Below are 6,464 nucleotides of genomic sequence, written 5' to 3'. Positions count from 1 at the left end.
TCGGGTAGTGTTGCCACCCCTAGCCCTAACCCTGTCCCTTTCCTGTTTTGATTGAAGTTGAAAATCAAAGAATACGATCGAGGAGAGCTCTTATGTTTGCAAATCAGCTGTTGCTACTGCAGAGAACGAAGTTTCTAAATTCTAAGGTATGGATTTTGTATATTCCTATAATTTGTGAAATCTGAAACATAATTTCTATGATGGTAGTATAGAATGAAGTTTGTTTATGAACTATATATTTGAATTGCTGAGATATTTTATCTGGAATTTGCATGCATATTCTTGTTCCTTCCTGTTCTTGTTATGACTTGATTTTGGCTCATCCTTCTTGTCCTTGTCTGAATCTGCTGAATTACAGACATATAACTCATTCTTTTCAGTGTTTTTGAAACAGGGGAGATGACACTAACACAACTCCAAAGACAACAACGCGTTTAATTGATTCTGATCTTGCCGTCGCTCTTGTCTTTCAACAACAGCACTATCATCATGCCTTTGATTTAACCTCAAGTTACTCTCTTTCTCACTCTCTTATCTCTCACTCACTCACTCTCTTATTTATCAAATATACCTTATCTCTCACTCACTCACTCACTCTCCTATTTATCAAATAATTGGGCTGGGAATGGAAAACTTGTAGTTGTGGACTCCAATGATCAAACTAAGCTTAAACATGAGGATCAGAAGTTTTGTTTCATTGTTTGTGTGCTACTGCTTGTGCTTACTATTTCAATTTTTGTTTCATTGGTAGTACTGATTCTTACATTTTTATATAAACATTTTTCTAGACTATTCGTAGACTGGCTCAGAATTATGAGGCTGCTAGGAAGAGTCAATTGAGGAAGAAGGTAAATTAATTGCTCCCAACATGATATGTTAAAATTTATCATAAAGAGAAAAAGAAATTGAAAAGTAGAAATGGAGTAATCAAATTGGGGGAAGAAAAGAAAAATACTACAGCTTAAAGGATCTAATACCTTTAAGTTTGGAGGGAATGAGGGATGTTATGTTAGGCCAATTTCACTTTGCCAAAATTTAAAAGTAGAATAAATGGAGTTTATTTAGGTTTTATGTTTGCAAAATTTTATTTTTTTAAATTTATTATTCTAATATTTATTCCATTAATTTCAAATGTTGAGCCATAATTTAATTATCAGAAACTAAATAAATAAATAATGGAGTCTTTTTTTTGACATAATATTGATGATTTATTCTGCCATATTGCTAAATATGCTACTTTCAGGCTGCTCTATTACTTTCCAAAATTTCACCGAAGATTGCTGGTGAGCCAATCGAAGCAGAGAGGCTATTTAACATTTTCTTTCTCATTAATTTCTTCATTTTTTCTATTAATATTTATTTATTTATTTTAAATATCTTGTTTGTCTGACTGTGATCCACGGTGCATGAGCAAATAGCTTCCTTAAAATTTGTAGAAATTAGCCTACTTGAATTACACCATATGAATAATAAAGTATGAAAATCTGCTAGTGTAGTCAAGTCTCCCTCTGCCATCTTTCTCTAAAATTCATTTCTCAATTCGTCAAGCACATATATTTGAAGTTATGCCACAAAAGCTACAACTTTGAAATTGTTGTTTGTGAACAAAACGTTTTGGACTTTCCTCTAGATTTTGGAATTACGGCTGATGAGTTGATCCTGAAAATTGAGGAAGTTGGTTTTGGATTTAGATTAGATACACACTTAGATGAATGCTTTCTCTTGCAGATAATAAATCCAGCGAAAACTTTTGGTGATATAGTTATTAATTATTGGTAAGCTATCAAATGCTTGTTCAGTATAAATTTTTGCATTCCTCTTCCTATCCCTTAACCCATCATTTGAATCTTTTATTCTAAGGTTGCAATGAAAGGCTATATCTATCAAAAAGTATGATCGTTCAATAAAATTATTACCATTCTAAGGTTGCAACTTGGAGCAAGCATGGTGAAAAAGTCAAGTTGCTACTGTTGTTTGGAGACCATGTTATTAGTGTTGATATTCATGGCAACATGTTCTTATGGGAATTTAAGGAAGTTATGGATCAGAACCCTTCCCCATTTAGGCACATTTTGCTTGATCGGAGTTTTAGCCCCAGCTGTATAATGCATCCTGATACTTACCTAAATAAGGTAATCATGTCTTTCTTCTTGTTCCAAAGATTAAATAGACATTGTACGCTTTAATTTTCAGTTGAGAATGAATAGGGCAATAGGCTTTACTGGGACTGCAATTGTAGTCATGGGCTAATTAAGGAGTTAAGTGAAAGTGGCATTTAGAGTTGAGACTTCCTTTATGATTGAGAAATATGCAATAGGTCCTCGTCGGGAGCGAGCAAGGTCTTATGCATCTTTGGAACATTAGCACAAAGAAAAAGATATTTGAGTTTAAGGGATGGAATTCACCAATCACCTGTTGTGTTTCCTCCCCTGCTTTAGATGTCGTTGCAGTTGGGTGTGCAGATGGAAGCATTCATGTTCATAACATTCGTTATGATGAAGAATTGGTTACATTTACACATTCTACACGAGGTTTTGTCACTGCCTTATCTTTCTGCACTGATTAGTGTGTGATATTTTGCATAATAAATCAAATATGGAGCTGCCTCTATTCTTCAGGCTTTTAGTGCCTTTTGGTGTTTTGTGTTGATTTTGTTGGTGGATTATTTTATCTGGCTTAGATGGGCAACCCCTTCTAGCCTCTGGAGGTTCATCAGGTGTCATTAAACGTATGGAATCTGGAAAAGAAAAGGCTCCAGTCAGTTGTAAGAGAGGCTCATGATAGTGTGATCACATCACTACATTTTTTTGCAAATGAGCCAGTGCTTATGAGTTCTTCAGCAGATAATTCTATTAAGGTGACATTTTTTCTTTTTGGAAGATACATAAATGTTTGCATCATGCATATATAAATTTTCATTGAAATATGTTGCTTTATTTATTTATTTATTTTATGCTTGCTCAGATGTGGATTTTGCATTTTCTCCCTGCAAGCGTTGTTAGCATGTATATTTTCTTTTCCTCTCTATATTGGCATTTTTTGTGTATTAATTTCATCAATTGGTTTCCCCATATATAACATGTTTATGGTGTTTGTAATACGCTTCTTTGATAGGATCAACAAAGTAGAGAGCTTTCTCAGCACAATGTTTCTAGACGAGCCAAGAAACTTAAAGTAAAGGTATGGTTGGTGTTTCATACTTTCCTTATTGTTGCTTAGCAGAGCTTGTGAAAGCGTTGCTTTTGCTTTAATATTCCTCTGTAAATTCTTAATGTTTTGTTTAGAAACTTAGTATGGTAATTACAAAGATATATAAATGTGTGTTTTACTAGTGAAAACATCTTATGACCTCGGATACCTAAATTTGGATTTTGGTATTCTTAATCTGACTTATTTTTTATTTTTATATTGTGATTATGCTTTCTAGTTCTTAAAGCATTCAGTTCAATAGTCATGACTAGGTCGAAAACTATATGATATTAATTGTGAGTCATAGGTCTTTGTGCTTCCTGTTTTGAATAGATTTTTCATCCCTCATTTCGTGTATGTGTTTATATAGGAAGAAGAAATAAAGTTGAAGCCCGTGATTGCATTTGATTGTGGTGGGTTATTTCTCTGCTACTATTCATTCAGTTCTAATTTTGCTGAAGAAATGGAATTGAAACTGATGTATATTAATGTAGAATCTGAATTACAGTGGGGAATCTAGCCTTAAAGGCATGTGTATAAGTATATAAATTGAAATGTGAGGAAAGTTGGGATGATGAAGAAGAAGCAGCAGCAGCAGAAAGAGCAAGTGAAGTGAATTTTACAGATGAGATAAGTGGAATTAACACAGGATCTCCTTCACCAACTTCATCTAATGAATCCTCTGTTACAAGTTAATTATTAGAGTAGCGAAAATTGTTCAAATGAGTTAGGAAATTGAATAGGAGTTTCTTGCAGCATAGTTCTTTTAATTTACTAGTATGAGAAAAATTATTTAAAGCCCTTTGGATACCCATTAACAATTTTTAATTTACTCAATACAATTTGTTGATGTATGGTTGTTATTTATTATTATAGTTGATGTATCAATACACTTTATTTATGTTTTGAATTATATTGACTTGTTTGTTTATAGTATTTTTCTTTTAGTTTGATAATACGATGAATTTGTTTATTTTTTGAAATATTATAAATATTCGAATAGAAATTAGATAAAAATTTGTATTTATTAAATTTATATTTATTTTGTATGAAAACAAGTTTATTTTGTAATGAAAAAATAAAAAAATTATTTTACCTTTACCAACGGATTTACAGACGGATTTTCTATCTGTATTTAGAGTATAGAATGGTTTTCTAAAGTTCCAATTACAGACAGAAAATCTGTCAGAAAATCCATCTGTAATTACAGATGAAAAATCTGTCTGTAATTACAGACGAAAAATCTGTCTGTAATTACCGACAGAAAATTCGTTGGAAATTTTTTTCGTCTTCGGGAAATGGATGGAGAATTTACAAAGGGAAAATCCATCGGTAACTGGTAAAAATCCGTCGGTAATTTTTCGACAGAAAAAAAACCGTCGGTAAATAATTTTCGACGAGGCTTTACAGAGGGATAAAATATGTCTGTAATTTCGTCGGTAACCAAAAATTCGTCTGTAATATAGATCAAATCTGTCTGTATTAAGCCATTTTATAATTGTGAAGGTATACAAAACAAAATAGTATATATAACATTTAACAACTTATAATCTAAAAATAATAAATGAAAATTCTACTTCCATTTTTTATAATGCCATTCTAATTCACATATAATTTTTTTATATTGTATGTTTGTAAAAATTATGAAGAAAAGAAATCGTATTTCAAAATAACAGTTACAATATCTATTCCTTCTGAAAATAAGTCTATATTGTGATCATCTCAATTTAAGAGTGACAAATAAAATAAGAATTATAACAAAATTTATGATAAATATATGAAGTGTTTAATTTTTATGCATAATTAGATTTTTTTTTTTTTTGGTGACTTCATGCATAATTAGATTCAGAAATGTTTGGTAACCAAAGAAAATCAGCCAAAAACAGCCATTTTTTGCCTTAGCTTATTTAGTATTTATTAATTGTTGCGACAATTAATGAATGTTAAATAAAACAAATTTTGACTGTTTTTTTTTTTAATTTTGTCTCCCTAGCATTACCGAAATATATATATATATAAACTCACCCTTTCCCTTCCTAAATTAAGCTCCTGCAAGAGCAACTAGATAGAATTATTATCCCTGTAAAAATAATGATATTAATATGAATGTATAAGATGTAAAATGTACCCCTAGCATGTGTGTGTTTGATTGAGCAAGATTCCAATTTTGTAGTTGTAGTTTTTGAACATTGCCTCTTAACATCTGCATCTCAGCTTTAGTCTATTCAATTATTTTACTGTTTCCAATTTTAATCAAGGAAAAAAAGCAAATTCTTCCTAATTATATATTTCCTTAGATTACATGAGAGGATACTTTTTCTCAGCTAGGAGCTTCAGCAGAGTCATTCTTTCCTGCAGCAGAAAAATTAAAGTACTTAAATAATAACACAAATTGAAAACAAGGAAGATGAGAGAATAGTGTTAAATATTAGTTACTTTTCTTTCTCAATTTCGCTAATGCGAAATTATATTTTAACATAATGCACAAAAATTTATGTAGTTTCCTTTCCTATAACTTAAACTAAGAAATATGAAAATTTTATTTAAATAAAAAACCTAACTCTTCCATTAATGCTTTATTTTGACTTTTTAGAGACACCAAAATCCTCATGACTTATATTAGAATTCTTCACGTAGGACAAGATAGTAGTTATTAGGGAGACACAGTATCCATTAACTCGTATCCTATTTCCAGGGCAAAAGTAAACAATGAGTTTGATGACATATGAATATTAAATTCAAACTTTAATGCTATTAATATAATAAATACGGATGTATACAAATTTAGAAAGGAGAATATATATCAAATTACTACTTCAAAAATGATTTTTAGCGGTAATTTATTTATTTTTAGTGATAATAAAAATAGTTGTTAATATATTTACTGTAAATTAAATTTTAGTCATTTTATGCTTCGTGTTAAAAAAATTTAGCAACAATTATATAATATCCGATAATAACTTTTTAATAACCATAAAAAATATATAATTATCATTATAACATGTAATAATAACCATAAATATATTATTATCATAGAAACATAAATTAAATAAGATCGATAATAATAATCATAATGTTATATATTATCGCTAAAAATTTGCTACTAAAAATAATTTTTGCTGTGGTGTCTTAATATATTGTATATTAACAAGCACAAACTTGGGTAGTAGCTAGCTATATGAATTGGATTTAGTAACTTACCATCCACAAAGGTAAAGAAGGAAGGTGGTGAGTGACAACAAGCCAAACAAGGCCATAACCAACAACATTTTGGA

General features: G+C 30.3%; 3 long non-coding RNA genes across 3 annotated transcripts in view; 2 read left to right on the top strand and 1 right to left on the bottom strand.

The window, feature by feature from the left end:
* LOC107612380 overlaps positions 1-684 on the top strand; it is a 1,039-nt gene extending 355 nt beyond the window's left edge. The window contains exons 2-3 of the long non-coding RNA XR_002353150.1: positions 71-146; positions 395-684. This is a non-coding gene — a long non-coding RNA (uncharacterized LOC107612380). The remainder of the gene's footprint in view (positions 1-70; positions 147-394) is intronic.
* On the top strand, positions 2,707-3,935 carry LOC107614440. The gene is made up of 5 exons (XR_001614438.2): positions 2,707-2,857; positions 2,965-3,005; positions 3,115-3,180; positions 3,560-3,602; positions 3,684-3,935. It is a non-coding gene; the product is annotated as an uncharacterized LOC107614440 (long non-coding RNA).
* LOC107614441 lies at positions 5,215-5,560 on the bottom strand. Its single transcript, XR_001614439.2, has 3 exons — positions 5,504-5,560; positions 5,318-5,426; positions 5,215-5,238 (listed from the first exon to the last, which is right to left on the bottom strand). It is a non-coding gene; the product is annotated as an uncharacterized LOC107614441 (long non-coding RNA).

The sequence above is a fragment of the Arachis ipaensis genome, chromosome B08 (genome assembly GCF_000816755.2).
Source record: "Arachis ipaensis cultivar K30076 chromosome B08, Araip1.1, whole genome shotgun sequence".
NCBI classification, from domain to species: Eukaryota; Viridiplantae; Streptophyta; class Magnoliopsida; order Fabales; family Fabaceae; genus Arachis; species Arachis ipaensis.
This window is presented reverse-complemented; position numbering and strand designations above follow the sequence as displayed.